The sequence below is a fragment of the Triplophysa rosa genome, linkage group LG13 (assembly GCF_024868665.1).
Source record: "Triplophysa rosa linkage group LG13, Trosa_1v2, whole genome shotgun sequence".
Taxonomy (NCBI): domain Eukaryota; kingdom Metazoa; phylum Chordata; class Actinopteri; order Cypriniformes; family Nemacheilidae; genus Triplophysa; species Triplophysa rosa.
In genome coordinates, this window is record NC_079902.1 from 17553556 (window position 1) to 17573128 (window position 19573).

At 44.5% G+C, this 19573-nt stretch overlaps 1 protein-coding gene across 4 annotated transcripts in view; it reads left to right on the forward strand.

The window, feature by feature from the left end:
• lingo2 (leucine rich repeat and Ig domain containing 2) overlaps positions 1-19573 on the forward strand; it is a 245530-nt gene that overhangs the window by 11154 nt on the left and 214803 nt on the right. The window contains exons 2-4 of one of the 4 annotated variants that reach the window (XR_008964152.1): positions 5370-5391; positions 5482-5523; positions 5973-6486. The exons of 2 other annotated variants lie outside the window; for them this stretch is intronic. The gene's annotated coding sequence lies outside the window, so the exon portion shown is untranslated. Of the gene's footprint in view, positions 1-5369; positions 5392-5481; positions 5524-5972; positions 6487-15645; positions 15753-19573 lie in introns of those variants that run through there. One more of the 4 variants, XM_057349446.1, reaches the window with a different exon arrangement.

Below are 19573 nucleotides of genomic sequence, written 5' to 3' on the forward strand. Positions count from 1 at the left end.
CAGAGCGCGGAAAAAAAACGTCAGCTGATGGCCTTTTTTAAAAGCGCGGCGTTTCCATAGAAAACAATTCACAAAGAAAAAACACACCGGCCACAGGCGTAAACGCCAAGGCTGTGTCCACCGAGGCGCATTTACGCGGCTAAAAACGGCAGGAGCTTGTTAGAAAACGCCCGCTGCAAGCGCAGCGTTCTGCCCAAAGTTGAGCATTTTTCAACTCTGGGCGCCTGGTCGAATGCCATCACTGATCGTGGGAAAAAGGCATAGCACCAGCGCTGAGCACGGAATGAACCGTCAACTGATGGCTTTTTTTAAAAGCGCGGCGTTTCCGTTGAAAACAATTGAAAAAACATGTCGGCCGCAGGCGGAAAAGCCTCGGTGGACACAGCCCCTAAGGCTCTTCCTGTTAGTGGATAAAATACATCACAAATTTACCTAGTTTGTCATGGGTAGTTTGCCATTTTTAACCTTATGGTGTAGTGTATGCATGAATGACTTTAGTTATATGTGTGACAGAGATTGATAGTGTGTGAGAGATAGTATAGTAGTGAATAAGAGTTTGATAGCTGCATGAAAAGCTTTGATAGTGTGTGAGAGACATTATAGTAGTGTATACTGTAAGAGAGAGTTTGATAGTGTGTGCGACAGTAAGTTTGCAATATGTCATGAACGGAAACAGACACATTGTAATCATCTTAAAATACACTAATCTTACCTTGAAAAATGATTGCATTTTTTATATGCACTTTCCAGTCAGCCAGAACTTACTGAACTGCATCTGTAAGCCTAAATTGAAAAGACAGAAATGAAAATCATTCTGATCTGATGTGGATTATATTCTTTACATTTTTGTCGTATTCCATGTATATCTCGTTTTACAGAACCATTGTTAACAATATTAAAATGACTTGTTATTTTAAAGATTCCCACTTCATTTTAAGTAACACTTCGTCTAAACAATAATTAAATAGAGCTAGTCTTATGAAAACTTCCCTGTCACTTTTCAAAATAACAGCCCAAAACACAGAGCCAGTAAAACACTCAATATTTTAACTGTCTAAAATAAAATTAATTTAGATAGTTCTTCACTAATTTAGTTACTGTATGAAGAAAAAGTACCCAATTAGCACAGACGCGATATATTAGATAGATATCCGGATAGTTTTCGATAACATTGTCTCATAATTTAAACAAAACATTTATATCTACCTAATATTGTATGAATTAATTAAATATACTTATAACATTTCGTTAGCGGTCGCTGAACCCTCCCTTCTGTGCCTGACACACATGCATATATTTAAGAAAAAAAATTCTTCACGAATCACGATTAGTTGTTTGACAGCTCTACAATTTTTCTTTCACTAGCAGTGTTATCTCACGAAAATAAAAGTAATACAATTTAAAAGCTGCAACTTTATTTTTTAACCGCAGTGCATTAAATTCAAAGTGCGTTTCTGGGTGAAACTGACTCAGAATCATTGCATAGCTCTAAAGTGTTGTTTAATGCCGTGTGCCTAGCTTTTAAAATCTAATTAAACTCAATGTAATCTGTTTAATCAGCAAGTGCTTCCTCTGTCTGTTCAGTTATGCAAGGCGTAAAGTTCACGTAGGCACTTCATATGCCATGCTCTGCTGAGAGATATTTAACTAGGGTGGAGAGTATGTAAAATCTGAAAAACGGCTTGTTGCTGAGGAGAAAAGCTTTTTTGAGAGAGGTCACGAGTATTCCTACTCGAGCACTTTCTTCCAAAGCCCTTTGCTTTAATACTTGCCAACCCTGTATTTGACTGCATTTGTTGTCATTTATGCCAAAGGCTGTGTCAGTAGAAATATTCTTCTAAATCAATGAATGGCAATTTACATCCCCATACATACATCACCTCTGCCACAGAGATCGGGGGTATGCAGCTGTGTACCACATTATCAAAGTGCACTGCTTTTCCACGATGAAGGATTCTCGCTGTGTTATAATTTACTGGATTGGATGCACTCTGGATGTTAATACAGCCTTCGAAAGGCTTAGGAACAAAGCCGCAGCATCTAAATGATGACCTTTACCTCAGTTCGAACAAGCAGTCCCTACATTGTTAACATGTGTAATTTCTACCCTTGAATGCCAACGCAGCTTGATTATAAATCAATGATGCTGCATTACTGAGGATGCCCGCGCCCCTGGGGTTAGCTGGGGATGGAACAATGGGCGATGGGGGTTTCGGGCGCAAGGGGATGTGGGGGGAATGTGGCTAGGAGAGAGTTCCTGGGGATGCCGCTGTTGTGTCCGGCCCACAAAGCTGCGGTCTGTCGCTGACAGGAGGTGAGATGGAATAGAAAGAGGTTCTTATCGAACTCTTGCAGACAGAGAGCAGACATTTGTTGTGCAGTGTGAGTCTGTGTATGTCTTTGGCGTTTGTACATTGCATTTTTTAAATAATACATAGGCTCTTTTCTTTAACCTGAGGGGTCAAGGTCTGACTAGTTAGCAGGGTTAGTCCCTAATGGGAAATGCCAAAACTACACTCTTAAAAATGCTTCATAATGTCATAAAACAAAAATCATTTTTACCAGGATGGTTTTGTTGTGCATAAAGGTTCTTCATATTTTAGGATGGTAATAAACAGTTCTTGTAAGAGGCTTCTTGGTTTTTTTGGGGAACAGAAACATTCTAAAGAACCTTTTGGTTTTTTAAGAGTGTCAACTATTTTGGAATCAAAAAGTAAATTTCTTCATTAGTAGTCATTCAAAACATAATTGCATGATAAAATGATTTATATTTAATTATATTTTAATAGTTGTTTGTAGTAGATGTACCAGAAAAAGAGGTGTTAATGTATTTACTTGCAAATAACAGAAAGGTATTAAAGCTCTTTTCTCTTGTGGAAGGTTTAGTCCAAGTCTACAGGGAGTTATTATTTGTACAGCTTTACACAGACACAATCTTGAACTACTGTAATATTATAACCATTCAAACTACAAACTATTTGTGCTTACATAAATTGTGGCCCTGTCTTTGAAAACCCCTACATAACATCATTCCACATAAAGAGCATGAATGTAAAGAACATTCTTTGGAAATGTAACCTTGAAAACTTTATATATTGATGTTCTCAAGCCTGGATTTTACAGACAGTGTCACAATTTACTGTAAATTTCTCAATGTCACAGGAAAGCTCTTTAGTTTACTTGTCGAGTTTTATTAGCCCCCGTATTAGCCTCTATATATACAGCCGTGTAAAAAAATTATAATGGACCATTTCAAAATTATTTTCTGAATTTACTATTTATAAGTATGTGTTTAGGTTAAATTTCAAAGAAAAGGATTTTTATTTGCATTTATTTGCAGAAAACGAAAACTGGAGAAACAGGTGACAATAACAGAAAAGAAAGTTCATATTCACTTTTAAGTGATATACCAGTAATAGTTGTGCATAGGAAAAGTAAAAAAGTTATTTTTTATGTGATAACCTTGATTTCTATCACAGTTTTCCTGTGTCTTGTCATGCTGTCAGTCTTTCATATTGCTGTTGGATGACTTTGTCACTCCTGAGGTTTGATTTTGTTGAAATTCAACAGACACTGAACTAGCAATGCTGATTCAATTAAAAATTTGAATGATCGCAGAATTTTTTTCACATATATGCACATATATAATGCACAAATATGTATATATATATATATATTTGTTTATTTGCTCTTTTATCTATTACATATCAGCTTCTCTCCATAATTATTTTATGTTCTGTAAATTTTCCCACTGCTTTTAAAACTTTAATCACCACTTTGTCTCTCTGCTACAGTACCTCTAGTGTTATCCAAGATAACTGTTTTCCGTTTCGACTCCATTTAACCTCATGCACTTTTAAAGGGATATTTGTAACGGTGTAAAACAATTAGGTTGAATGTTGCAAGCACACAGTCGACCTTGAATATTTATCTCCCAAAACCGCAGCCAAATTCTGAGTCACCCTGACTCATATTGTCACTGCACATACTGGCTGTGCTCCACTACTGCAGGCGCTGTGCAGAACACGTATTCCGTACTGTACCTGTTACAACACAGCTCAAAATATCCCGATCTCTCACCTGGGATTGCAAACTGCATCAAGCTGTATTTGGTTGATGCACAAATGCTCCTACACAAGTCCCAAAGGCACCTGTCACTGATTTATGGAGCAATATGGATCGGTACATGGAGAAATATGACTCAGTAAAGTAAGACCCCACCCATTACTTATAGGGAGGGTTCTATATACTGCATATTTAATATAAACATATCTTTGAATAACATGCATTCCTTACCAAGAATTGTAGTAACTATATACTGTAACAGGTGTTCTGTGGTATTTTGCGAAAGGTTATGAGAATACAATGGCTGCCTCAACCCTCACAGTTGTATTTCCCCCCAAAAAATCTGCTTTGTTTAAGAGAAACGCTACCCATCTAAAGCAGACCTTCAATTATTGACTCCTTCAATGTGCCCACCCTCAGATCAATTGAAACCCAAAAAACATCTACTATTTGATCACTTCCTAGCTGCACTCTTTCTGTTGTGCCCAAAGAGACTTCATTATTTGTGTAACTGTTTCTGTTGAAAGAACAAGGGTGAGGCATTCTTAAAGTTGGAAAAGTGTGAAAGAATCTTTGATGAACCATGAATTTAGACAGATGTTGGTGCATTCTCGTTAGGAGTAGAGGGTGAGGGAGAGAGAGAGAGAGAGTTGGGTTTGTCTGCTCTACAAGGGCTTGCCAGAAAGTCATGCATGACATTACAAGCAGCCTGCACCCTGATCATATTAGATGGGGCTTAAAAGATTCAGTGAAGTGATCACGCATTCGATCTTTCCACTGCTTCATTTGGCACGTTGACTTGCGGCAACAAATATGTCATGACTCACCCAGAGGAGATTGGTGGAAATCTTAAATACGATACAAAAATCCTTTAATTGTAGACAAAAACCAGGTCCAGATCACATCCACCCCACCACCCACCCGAAATCAAAGGAAAATCTCAAAAGAGCATTCTGGCTCTTTGTTCATGATCATAAAACATTTTCCTCAAATATTTCCGTTATTGTAATGTATACAGAAATAGTACTTTTAGATTTTTTGCCATTTCTGTTCTTTGCAGTATTGACCAGTGTTCTCAAGCAACTGTTTTTAACTTAAGAATGAAGTCTTAAAACAATAAAATAAACAGCTGTGGAAAAAGTTCAGAGACCATTATTTACAGTTATTTACAGTTTTGCTGAATTTAATATGTATAGGCATGTTTTTAGGTAAAATTATCATTTTTGTTGTATTCTGTGAACTACTATCAATATTACTCCCAAATTTCAAATAAAAATATTGTTTCTACTTTCATTCATTTGCAGAAAATCAAAACTGGAGAAACAGGTAAAACAATTCAGACCTCAAATACTGTAAAGTTTATATTCACTTTTAAGAAATACAGCAGTAACATTTGATTTTGTTGAAATTCAACAGGCGCTGGACTGGAATGGCCGCAATACATCAAGAAATGCTGATGTAAAGAAAATTTGTAATGGTCTCCTATTTTTTTCCGTGGTTGTATATTAATTGGAATTTATATAAATTAAGGGCACTATAACAAATATTAATATACCATGATGGGTACATGTTTCCATTTAAATAATAGCTTTTTAACAATAACGTTCCTTATGGTCCTAACATAGACATTTTTCTGTTGAATATATCTGATTTCATGCCTTTGAGTTTTGGGGGTAAAACACATCCAGGACGTGCTCTTGACAGGTTTCGTGAGACTCAGATGCTCCTTCCCCAGGCGTAATTTATGCTTTTAACTTCTTAAAAGCCTGTTAGTCAGCATTCTCTGAGAGCTCACAAGATCGTGTTCTGTATTCAGCCTGGGCGTTTGAGATCGACTCTGAAATAAGAACCACGCCAACCCACGCTGTTCTTGTCCTAATGTAAAAATGTAAAAATATATGTTTCAGATGTAGTCTGGGAGAACGGCGTACATTTTGGCCGCGGTGAGCTTGAGCTAACAGCAGGACCGTTCTTCTCCGGAAAAAGCACAGATTGCTGTTCTCCTCCTCAGACTCGGGCTGTTTCCTCTTCATTCTCGCAGCCCCAGATGGCCAGGGCAGACGCCCAAGGCTCGCCGGGGAAAAGAAGCCTCATTCTCCTCTGACTGTGCTGCTTTTTTAGAAGGTGCCAAGCATCATTCATTTGGCAGAGGTGGCGCTGTTGATTGGCACAGCTCTGAAGTCCAACTGCGAGTGGAATTGATGGGTGTGGTTGAAGGGCAAGACGGGCCAGCTAAATTTAGATCTAAAGGCGACAGAGAGATGAGTCAGCTCATCTCTTTGCAGAATTAGAATGATTAAACAATGTGATCTGGCAGTTGAATATGCATAATTATTTACATTTATAGCATTCAGATTTGCATACACATGGCACTGGTTGTTAGCAATAAACATTTAGGGGTATTTTCAAATACCAATTAAAAACCACATCAGAGCAATGTGTGCTGCTGTTGTTGACAAACTATTTAAATGAGGTGTTGGAGAAATTACGCTGGGATTGAATGCTGAAATGTCTTCTATGTAGAATAATTGGAGTTGTAGTCATTGTAGTGGTTGGCACACATTGCCATGGTGCTTATTCAAGTGTTTTATTATTAGGTTATTTCTAGTATTTTTATGCTGTTAATAATAAGAAATAATTAATTTTCAACTTAATAATGTAGTTGATGCAACACTGTTGGGTTTGATTGTCTGTGGACAATTGTCTGTGGCCACATTCATGCATTTTTGTTTATTTTTGCTACAAATGGACAGCTTTGAGATAGCAGCTTTCCGTCTAGTCATGTATTGAGATGGCCAAATGAGCATTCACCCTGGGAGGAGAATTAGGAGCCAAAGAATAGCCATCTTTGCTGCCTCATTAGGGGGGGGGGGGTGTTCGCCATGGTTAATTGAAACATCAAGTTCTTGGCATATGTCTCTCCACGGCTGTCATTCAGCAGGAAGAGGATAAAAACCCTTGCATGATAGAATGAGCTCTCATTGAAACATACTGGCAGACTTTTAACTCAACCAGACTTGGGCCAAGAGGAATCGCCATCTCTGTCATGACAGGAAACGTTTATGACAGACACTTAATTTATCCCTCCAGTTGTGTAAACAAAGGCCCATGTTTTAGGCCAGTCGTTTTTTCGGTGGCACTGACCCTGGCTTTTTTGTTTCTTGCTTGAAGTCATGGCTGGCTGTGGCCCAAACTACTATAATACGCTTAGGTCAGGTAACCTTGGAAGTAGCCGCGTGATGGAGGAGGAAAGGGGAAAATATTATTTTATTTTATAATTTTATTAGTCATGAACTAGGTCACGTTGAGATCCAAGCAGAGATGGAGAGGTAGATATGGCTGGAGGAAGGCAGGACGTGCCATTTGCATAGTAATTACCTTTTTTTCAAAAGGACACCTCCTTTAATAATGAATCACTAAAGAAGATATTTTGAAGAATTGATAACCAAACAATGGTGGTATCCATTGACTCCGCATTGGTTTTTATGTCTATACAATGCAGGTAAATGGGTAACTTTGTATGGTTACCAACATTCTTCAAAATAACTTATTTTGTGTTCTGCAGAAGAAAGAAAGTCATACAGGTTTGAAATGCCAAGAGGCTGAGTGAATGATGACAGAATTTTCACTTGAGTAAACCATCACTTTAAGACTTAAACATTGCAACATTGTTTGATTTTGTCTTTGCGAGCTTGGTAAAAAATGTCAGATGTGAAATTAGTTCCTTTTTTAAAAAGGTCTTTGGTATTTGTTAAAACCTGCTTGAAGATAAAAAAGCAGCAGAGGAAAAACTGTAAAGAAGTGACACAAATTGGCTATAAACAAATAGGCTGAAATATGCAAGAGCTTAAATGTATGAACACATCTTTCAATACACTGAGTTCACTGGGGACTGCGAAATCCACTTATGTGTGTACGTGTTTCAGGGGTAACGATTCATTCATTTTCTCTGTGCATCGATTAAAAATCCTTCTTCTGCTATATTCTCATATTGTGACGTTTAAATAATCATTTGTGATCAAAAATCTATTTTAAATTCTACAATTTTTCGCTTACTGAAAATAACTGCAAATCTATTCAGACTTTAGTGTTTAAATTATGTAACATTTGCAGATCACTGGCCTGTAAGACATTCTCACTAGGCACTGCGCCTCCGCATGCTTCTCTAATTCTCACCTTTACTGGAATTGAATCCACTCACTGATTATCACGTGCAAATGACATCTCTGTCATGACACCTCCTTGGTTTCGAGTCAAATATGTTCAGGGCCCAGTTTCATAAACATAGCCGCTAAGTTAAAGGGGCAGTTCTTGAAAATCAGCGGCCACTAAGCGTTGTATTATAGTTTTGCAACGAATCTCTGAGTCATTTGCTCACCCCTCCCTTTCGAAGTACGACGGTGGCCGCAACAGTAAAAAAAGATGTTGTCTACTGAGACAGCGGATAGCAGTCATACAAGCAACGATGTTTCTTTACAAAGGTAAGGCAATATATTAACTTAATTAATCATTTAACATGTATTCTATTGCGAAAGTTACTGTTACAATTCTATAATTAGATATATTTCTTGCATGCTATCTAGTACATGCTGAGAGTAGTGAAGTAACTTCTCGGTTACGTTTGTAACCTAGGTTCCCTGATGGAGGGAACGAGACATTGTGTCGAACCGACAGATGGGGTTCGTCCCTGAGAACCAATCGTTTCCGACTGCTTAGAAAAGGCCAATGAAAATTGGCAAATGAAATTTGCATGCCGGACTCCGCCCCGGACATCCGGGTATAAAAGGGAGACGGCGTGCATCATTCATTCACCTTAGTTCTGAGGAGCCTGAGACCTCTCACGACTGCTGCAGAGGACAGCACGTGTTGTGGCAAGAGGACACAACGTCTCGTTCCCTCCATCAGGGAACCGAGGTTACAAACGTAACCGAGACGTTCCCTTTCTGTCGGTCTCTCGACGTTGTGTCGAACCGACAGATGGGGTTCCAATGGAAAACGCCAACACTGTGCCCTGTCACAATTTCAACGAAGCGACGGTGACTGGCCTGGGCGTGTCAGCCGTGAACGCTACCGCGAAATTGTAACCTACCAGTGGGTAGGTAGGGGGTCCCAGAGCTTTCTTGAAAGGTGGGAAAGCCCCTACCTTCGGCCTCACAGGCGGCGGCCTTGTTTCTCTAACAGCGAGAAGCCGCCCGGAACCGTAAGGCACTGGGTAAGCGCTACTTCCTCAAGTGGGGGATGCGCTACAGAGACCACTTCCTACCGCAGGGAGGAGAATAGTGGAGATACCAACATGGTCTCACCGATGGGGAAGAACTCATGGGAAGAAAGTGCGGCTGAAGAGAAAACCGCGAGGTGGAGATCCACCTGGGAAGGTCATGGGTTACCAAGGTGGGAACCAGCATGAGGATACATCAGACGGAACCGCCCTATTGGGGAGTTGCAACGTCTGGTAGCACTAGGTCCGGTTAGAGCTATGCTGCGAATAACTCAGGTTATACCCGGCCTAAGGGGCAGGGCTGCTCTGCCCAGCCCGCCCCAGGGGGTGCTTGCTTAGTGATGGATGGAGTGCCTGTTCTTCGCCCAGTGGGGAAAGAATGTAGGCAAAAATGGGTATACTGACCCACTCAAGAGAGGGGGAAAAAAAACGAACAGGCGTACACCCTACCAGTTGCTTTTCCTACATGTGGCCATGCAGGACGCGGGCTGACACTGGCTCTATGCGGAGGTTGTAAAACCTCGAGAAGGTGTTGGGTGTAGCCCAACCCGCAGCTCTGCAAATGTCTGCGAGAGAGGCCCCCCGTGCCAAGGCCCAAGAGGAGGCAACACCCCGGGTGGAGTGGGCCCTCACTCCTAGGGGGCACGGGCGATTTAGGGATTGGTAAGCTGTCTTGACAGCGTCCACAATCCAGTGGGCCAACCTCTGCTTGGAGACAGCTCTCCCCTGTTGCTGACCTCCGAAACAGACAAAGAGCTGATCCGAGCTCCTGAAACTCTGTGTGCGGTCTGAGTAGAGGCGCAGCGCGCGTACTGGACACAACACGGATGGGGTTGGGTCTTCCTCCCCAGTGGGGAGCGCCTGTAAGTTCACCACCTGGTCCCGAAAGGGAGCGGTGGGAACCTTGGGCACGTAGCAGGGCCGAGGTCTCAGGATAACGTGAGAATCCCTGGGTCTGAATTCTAGGCAGTCAGGGGACACGGAGAAAGCCTGTAGATCCCCTACCCTCTTGATGGAGGCGAGCGCCAAAAGGAGAACCGTCTTCATCGAAAGATGAGGAAGAGAGGCATCCCCTAGGGGCTCGAAGGGGGGCCTGGCGAGACCTGTCAGGGCTACATCCAGGTCCCAAGAGGGTATGGAGTGCGGACGAGGCGGGTTATGCCTCCTCGCACGCCTTAGGAATCTAATGACCAGGTCGTGCTGCCCTAGAGACTTCCCAGGAACTGAGTTGTGATGAGCAGCAATGGCAGCTACATACACTTTCAGTGTGGAGGGGGAGAGGTTAGTCTCGAGTCTCTCTTGTAGGAAGGACAGCACGGACCCGATCGCACAACTCCGTGGGTCTTCTCCTCGAGAAGCACACCAGGTCGAGAAGAGGCGCCACTTGTAGGCGTACAGTCGCCTAGTGGCAGGTGCCCTAGCCTGAGAAATGGTAGCTACCACCGCCGGGGGCAGACCACTCAGGATCTCCTCGTCCCGTCCAGGGGCCAGACATGGAGGTTCCAGAGGTCTGGCCTGGGATGCCATAACATGCCCTTCCCCTGGGAAAGCAGGTCCTTCGCCAGGGGAATCAGCCAGGGGGGAGCTGTCGTCAAGAGCATTAGCTCCGAGAACCAAGTCCGGATGGGCAAGTGTGGCGCAACGAGTAACACTTGATGCTCCTCTTCCCTGACCTTGCACAGGGTCTGTGCAATGAGGCTCACTGGGGGGAAGGCGTACTTCCGCTTGTCCTGCGGCCAGCTGTGCGCTAGGGCATCCGTGCCGAGGGGTCCCTCGGTCAGAGAGTACCAAAGCGGGCAATGGGTGGTTTCGAGGGAGGCAAACAGGTCCACCTGGGCCTGCCCGAACTGCACCCAAATGAGCTGGACTGCGCGGGGGTGGAGTCGCCACTCTCCGCGAGGCGTAGACTGACGAGAGAATGTGTCGGCTGTCTGGTTCAGGTCGCCTGGGATATACGTGGCACGCAGGGAGCGGATCACCTGCTGACTCCACCGGAGGAGGCGTCGGGCAAGTCGTGTTAACTGCAGTGAGCGAACGCCACCCTGACGATTGATATACGCTACTGCAGTAGTGCTGTCCGACCGGACCAGCACGTGCTTGCCCTGCACGAGAGGCTGCAGCCTCTTCAGTGCAAGTAGCACAGCCCACAACTCTAGGCAATTGATATGCCAGCGCAGGCGGGGGCCCGTCCAAAGCCCCGACACTGCGTGCCCGTTGCACACTGCACCCCAACCCTGCAGGGAGGCGTCTGTTGTCACCACGACATGCCTCGTAACCTGCCCCAGGGGTACCCCTGCCCGAAGGAAGGCCATGGAAAACCACGGGGTTAGGGTGCGTCGGCAGCGAGGCGTAATCACCATCTGCCTGCTGCCGGTGTGCCACGCTCCCCAAGGAACTCGACTCAGGAGCCAGTGTTGAAGCGGCCTCATGTGCATCAACCCGAGGGGTATCACCGCCGCCGAGGATGCCATGTGTCCCAGGAGCCTCTGAAATAGTTTCAGGGGAACCGCCGACTGCGTGAAATGATCCAGGCAGTTCAACACCGACTGGGCGCGTACTGCGGACAGTCGCGCTGTCATGGTGACAGAGTTGAGTTCCATACCAAGATAGAGGATGCTCTGCACAGGGGAGAGCATGCTCTTCTCTCGGTTGACCTGTAGTCCCAATCGATCTAGGTGCCGGAGCACCAGGTCCCTGTGTGCACACAACAGATCTCGCGAGTGAGCCAAGATAAGCCAGTCGTCGAGATAGTTGAGTACCCGCACACCTCTCCCCCTGAGGGGAGAGAGGGCGGCCTCCACGATCTTCGTAAAGACTCGTGGAGACAGAGACAGACCGAAGGGGAGGACTCTGTACTGATATGCCCGACCCTCGAAAGCGAACCGTAGGAACGGGCGATGACGAGGGAGAATCGAGACATGAAAGTAAGCGTCCTTCAGGTCGATTGCCATGAACCAATCCTGACATCTGACAGATGCCAGGATGCGCTTCTGCGTGAGCATCCTGAACGGCAGCTTGTGCAGGTGTCTGTTCAGGGTACGCAGATCTAGGATGGGGCGCACCCCCCCGCCTTTTTTGGGGACGATGAAGTAAGGGCTGTAAAACCCCTTGGACATCTCGGCTAAGGGGACGGACTCGATCGCACCCTTCGCCAGAAGGGTGGCGACCTCGCCCCGTAGTACGGGAGCATCCCGGCCTCTGACCGAGGTGACGAGGATGCCCCGAAACTTGGGCGGGTTTCTGGCGAACTGGATCGCGTAGCCGAGACGGATCGTCCTTCTTAGCCACCGTGACGGTGTGGGAAGCTCGAGCCAAGCTCCCAGGGACCGTGACAGGGGGACTAAGGGAACGATCTGCTTCATCGACCCCCCGGGGGGTGGTTCGATGGCTGGCAGTGCGGGTCTCTCGCCGGGGGCGGGCCCCCGGGAAGAAGACTGGCTCTGCTGGCTTGCCTGCCTGGCGATGCAGACCCCAGCACCGTCGATTTGAGAGTGCTGAGGACTGCAAAATACATTCGATGTTGCGCCTCGCCAAGACGCAACGTCGAGTGGCCGAACACCGTCTGACAGAGGGTGAGAGCGGCTGTGAAGAACACCCAGGGAGATAGGAAACTCTTTTTGTGAAAAAGTGGGCGCTAGGCCCCCGTGGGGCCCCTAGCTGATGTAGGAACGGGGCAGGAACCGTCCCGGATCGACCGTCCAACGATGTCATGGCTGGATACGGGCCCGATGGTATTAACCTCCCTGGGGTCTTCCCGTCAGGAACGCTTCTTCCTAGAAGGTTGTTGACGGGGTGGTGGTCTCCCCTTCGACGCCCTCTTCCGGGGTGCCGCCTGGGTAGGGAGCGCTGGAACCGGAGCTGGCTTCGAAGGGGGCCGGGGCTGCTGGGAAGCAGAGGCCGCATGGGAACTCGAAGGCCTACGGGCGGCCGAGTCTCGGCGGGGAAGAATATGGCTAATCGCCTCCGTCTGCTTCTTCACCGTCGAGAACTGCTGAGCGAAGTCCTCGACAGTGTCACCAAACAGCCCACCCTGCGCAATGGGCGCGTCGAGAAAGCGGACTTTCTCGGCGTCGCTCATCTGCGCAAGGTTGAGCCAGAGATGCCTCTCCTAGACCACCATGGTGGACATCGCCCGACCCAGGGCCCGCGCGGTCACCTTGGTCGCCCTTAGAGCGAGGTCGGTGGCAGTGCGGAGTTCCTGCATTAACCCCGGGTCGGTCTTACCCTCGTGGATCTCTTTCAACGCCTTGGCCTGATGGACCTGCAGGATGGCCATGGCGTGGAGAGAGGAGGCAGCTTGGCCCGCGGCAGTGTAGGCCTTCGACACCAGCGATGCCGAAGTCCTACACGCCTTGGACGGGAGTTTCGGTCGACCTCTCCAGGTGGACGCCGCCTGCGGGCACAGGTGCACCGCGACTGCACGTTCCACCTCGGGCACGTCGACGTAACCCCTAGCCGCCCCACCATCGAGGGAAGAGAGAGCGACGGAACCGGTTTGACGTGTACGCGCCGAAAAGGGGGCGTTCCACGTCTTCGCCAGTTCCTCATGCACTTCCGGGAAAAATGGAACCGGGGTTGGGCGCGGCTTGGAGTCGCGCTCAGAGCCCAAGAACCACGTATCCAACCGTGAGCGCTGGGGGAGAGGCACCGGAGTACACTCTAACCCAATGCACACGGCGGCCCGGGAAAGCATGGCTGACATCTCGACATCCGCCTCCTCCTGAGCTCGTCCCCCCCTAGGGGGGAGCTGCAGAGAGTCGTCGGGATCGGATGCCAGCAATTCGCTCTCCGATGCTGCGATGGACATCTCATCCTCATCACGCATCGTGTCCGACTGCGTGAAGGAGGACGCTGACGGTGTGGCACCGCCAGCTAGGGAACAATGAGGCGAGCGAGACGGGGTGCGAGCGGTCCGCGAGCACTTGGCTGACGGATTAGCGCTCGCAGAAATCCCCATATCACCCTCGCCGCTCGCCTTGGCGAACGGAATGGCCTTAGCCATCCTCGTCACAGCCCGGGAAGCATGCGAGGTGGTGGCTAATTCTCCGGAGAAAACAGCCACCCGTGACCGCAACGTCTCTATGACCATCTGCCCGCAGTGCGGGCAAGATGAGTCCACGAAGGCTGTCTCAGCGTGTTGGACCCCCAAACACCTGACACAGACATCGTGCTTGTCCCCATCCTCGATGAGGACACCGCACCCAAGAGAACAGCGGGACATGCCACGCTGGAGAAATTAGCTCTTTTAGAATGCAGACGGTGAGTCACCGTCTGCAGGCTCGAACACCTCTGGAACCGCCGAGACGCCCAGGGGAAGTCGCTGCAGGAAGGGACAGTCCGCTGCACCACGTCGTAGAACCGGCAATGTAGAGCTTTTGCTAAGCAGCAAGAGAAGATCTTCATAACCGAAGGCTCCGAAGAACAAAAGGTGAATGAATGATGCCGGAGTCCGGCATGCAAATTTCATTTGCCAATTTTCATTGGCCTTTTCTAAGCAGTCGGAAACGATTGGTTCTCAGGGACGAACCCCATCTGTCGGTTCGACACAACGTCGAGAGACCGACAGAAAGGGAACTAAAGTTAGCTAATCGTAAATAGCAACGCTGTTCAAAGCGTTTGATCTGACAGCGACATAGGCAGTTAGGTGTAAGTTAGTAGACGTTTGTCTCCCCCTTTGTAAAGTCAGGAAAAACCGGAGTACGTACCGCAGGGACGGAAAAACATTATTATTCAGAGGTTATATGGCCATTTGTATAAAATGCTAACGTTTCCATTTCAACAAAACAGTTGTTTGGTAAACATTGAAAAAGTGGAAACATTGAAAATGTTGAATTATCTTACCAGTCTAGCAGAAAACAGGCAACTTCGGCGTCGCCTTGAAAACATTTGTCTTTCAACAGTGCCTTCCATCTCATAATAGATACACCGATGTTTATCCTGGATTTACGTGAAATACGTACGCCAAAGTTCAATTTTGCGTGCATAAATACGCATATTTTTGCGTGCATATGATACGCCAATTTAGCGCGCGTGCATATTAACCGGCAATTTGTCTTATTAACCTGTCCCCTAACCCAAACCCTAAACCTAATGTTAGCGTGCGTGCACATTATAACCTCTACCCTAACCCAAGCCCTAAACCAATTATTTTAATTATTTCAGTGTTTCCTCTTCATGTACGTTTTAAAAATGGCTGCTCTCCAGCGAGGTGCACGCAAACATTGGCGTATCATATGCACACAAAATCGAACTTTGGCGAACGTATTTCACAATAATGCAACAGCATGTTATTTATACGCAATTCATGAGACCGGGTTGGATGTAGACGATGTGTGGATGTGCTCATTGCTTGGTTTTATCAGTGTTTCAGGTGCACACCTAAGACGACAGACCATGCTGTCCACAGAATCCCACTTCTTGTCTCTCGCCATGCTGATAAGACCTTTGGGTTACCTTGGCTCCCTCTCAGGTATTTATCTCTCAGATGAAGCTTTTACCTAACAAAAGCATTTGTTACAAAAGAGGAACCTAAATCACATTTTTCACTCCTTCTTTGTCCTGCTGGTACCCTTTTGTTTTGCATCATCACTTGTGGGCAAAATGGCAACATAACAAGGCACACTGCTTACTGGAGTGTGGGGTTGGAAAAGTGACCCTCTTTTTTTCCTTGCACAAAAACGACATCAACAAAGCAGCAATTGTTGTTGCTATGATTTTTAATAGTTTGTAATATGCCACATAAAGCAATAGCTTGGCTAAATACTATAACAACCCTTGTACAAAGCCATTGTGATTGAAACTGGGTGCAAAGTCAATTGGTAGTGAAGTAGTTTTTGTAAGTCAGTTTTGTAAGTCCAGCTAATTTTAGGGTAAATGTCTTGCCCTATGGTGGTACAGCGCTAAACTATGCCAAGCCCAATCAAAATTGGATTCATGGGCATCTTGTTTTTGGATGTTGGCCTAAAGACACAAGTTATCCAGAAGCTTAGCAGATTCCATTACACAGTGATTTTTGGTAAGTGGATGAATGTTTCCACAATGTCATTTCCACCTCTCTCAATTTAGCCTATGTGTTGTGTTTAATAGCATACTGCGGGGGAATTGACAGTGATGACATTTTGAACATTATTGTAATGCAATGGCAGACTCATGTACATTAAGGCTAATTTCATAGGTATAGCCCGTTATGTATCCTAAATAATATTTTTTAAACCATGCATAATTTCATAATTACATCTTGTTTAAAAAAATGCATAATGTTTTAAATTTCAGTTCAAACATGCGATTTGGTGAAACATTCGTCCCCTTGGTAAAGAAGTACCGTGCACTAACCTTTCATTTATTTGTAGCAAAATTATTGGTTATGATAGAAATGAGGCTGCAGCTGAAAGTCACAATTTTTATGAAAAATAAATACTGTATTAAAATGGATGTTATTTATGTATTTAAACATAATGTAAATACATAGATGGACTTTATTATTGAATGTCACAATATTGGCCAAGTTTAAAACAACTATTAATATACATCATAGAATTATACAGTATACACTACTGGTCAAAAGTTTGGGATCACTTGACATAAATGTTTCTTATGATGTTAAAAATCTCCTAATCTCACAGGTGTATGTTTCAATGTTTAAAATGATTTTTGCCTATTCATTTCTTTCATTAGAAAATTACATTTGCATTTACAAAATATTTTTGAAATGGATTACTTGGACCAAATAATGAATAAACTGCAGCCATTAAGAGCCCATCATAGATGGAAATTCATCAATATTTTTAAAAAAGCTTTCCATGTTAAGACCTAAATGATAAAATGCCAAGTGTACAATTTTGTAAATTCTAGTCAAAGGGTGACTTTGAAGATGCTAAAATATAGTTCAATTATTTTAGATGCTTTTAGTCACAACATAATCCCCAGTTACAATTGTGTTGCTCCATGGTTTTGAAGGGGTTACTATTATTTTAAAATATAAATAACGAGTAAGTGATCCTAAACTTTTGACAGTTTGTGTACATAAAACACGTTTGAAAAGTAGCAAAACGTTTCCAGAATAGTTTTGTGCGTCTGACCTTCATATAACAAACCCCTGGGGACATAAAAGTGCACATAGTCAAAGAAACGCCACAGTGTGCTTCAGAAGCCAAATGCAAAGAAGTTCCTTTTACTGTAGCAGTTAAATTATAGTGGGATCCATACGAACAAGTTCACATTCTCCTAGATGGACCATTTGAGGGAAGTGGCAAGTCTACATTAGATGCTAATGGCCTCATTCACAGCAGAAAAATAGCCGTGCATGCACCTCTTCCACATGTTTGTAAAGAACTCTGGCACCTCGCCTGTCGCAGGAAGACAAATAGACTTTCAGTACAGGAACAACATATCAGGCATCACACAGTCATCTGACAGTGTTAGGTCACTTAGTAAACAGAAAGAACTGCGCTGAACCGGGCAGCTGCCTTACGCAACATCTCAGCCAACTGTTTGGAACAGGTTTTTGCCCAGGCCGGTGGACATTCAGCAAATCTGTTAACCACATGGGCTCATTATAGCAAGAATTACAGTTTGAGCCCGCCTGGAAGCATCTCTCATATAGCAGCACAGTAAAGGTTAAAGTCATGAGTACTGAATGCGTAAAAATGCATGTATGCGGTATGCAAATATTATATTTTTACACCCATACAAAACACTTGCAGTCACAACATGGTAGCAGGATTGTGTAGGCGTTTTACTTGTAGGTTTTGTGACTCACTGGATAATTGATACTGTACTATTCCGTGTCTGGTTTTGGATTTTTTTCCTTTTCAATCAAGTAAGCTATTTATAACATCCACACTTAGGATGAACAAGTTTGTGTATTTTGTCACGAAGATGCACGTGCATGTGAGATCCTGTTAGAACTTTTTGATTTAGCCAATTCCTACAGCTGAAAAAACGCAATGCGCTTTATGTGCTAATTGCAAACTTTGCACTTTGTCTGTTTTACATTATAATCATATGGAGTAAACTGTGTTTCAAAAAAGTCCTGAGCGCTTTTTTAACGCCAGCACCGGCGTCTTTTTCTGCAGCTCAGAGCGTGTTTTGAAGTGGAAAAAAGTTGAACTTTTCTGAAAAATGCCCTACGTCACAGCTAACCAATGACAGAGACCTGTCGTTTCCATAACAACATGTGAGGAAGGTGATTGGTTGAGAAGGATGAAGCTCGAAAAAATAAAATGGCAGCCGAAACGCCCGTTGGAGCATAGTTTATATAAATGTAGGTTAAATTTTCACTTTCAATAACTTTTGATTGCACTTCTAACGAGAAATTAGTATTGTAGTTTTTAAATATGTGATTAGTTATTGCAAAGACACTAGCTGTTTATATTTAAATAGAATTACGCTCACTATGAAGCCTGTCTCTCTGAGCTGCCTCCGTACATTGCCGGCTGCTATTTGTAACCACAATGCTGCACGTTTTTTTTTACAAAAAAAGCGCCTTTGTCAACTTTTTCTTATCAAAAAAGAAGTCACATGTAAACATTGGCCTTAGTCTCTAGTGTGAATCAAAGCTACAAAATGTCAAAACAACAGCACTGAAATGTGAACATGTGTTGGGCTAAATCATACGTTTTCTATTTATATCTAAATGCCTACTTTCTCTTTTGCCAAGTCAAGAGATGCATCGATGCATATTTGCTTGTAAAACATCGGCACCGTCTGCTGATCTGAGCTGTCTCAGAGGAGCACAGCACCTAAGAACCTTCCAAATCCTTCTGAGATATACAACTAATTACCCTCATTACATGCAAATAAGCTTGCGTGAAAAAAAACATGAGGATGTGAGGATGCAGTCGTTTTAATTGTTCAGTTATTTCAATGACTGCATTGTGTCAGATGAACTGAACAATACTGCCCTTAAAGCATAAGTCAAAAAGTCAGTTTGTGTGATGCAATCTTGCTCAGTATCCCATCATCCTCTTCACCTGAAGTTACTCTCCTCCTCATTAGACAAACTAGATGCTGTGCTGGTTGCTAGATAGAAATAACAAAATCGCAACTGAGAAATTACTTCTGTACTATACATAGGCACCTCCACAACAGTCTCTACTTGACATTTTCTGTCTGACAGACATAACAGAGGGTTGCATCACATTCTCAGTCCTACACCATTTTTCATCCACTGCAGCATCTGTCTGTTTACTTTTACTGCATTGAAAGGCAGGCACTGTTATGAAATGCATTCAGCGCGAGCAAAGGTCACGAGATGGCTCTTTTCGAGAGCGTCTCGGCATAGTCCAACAG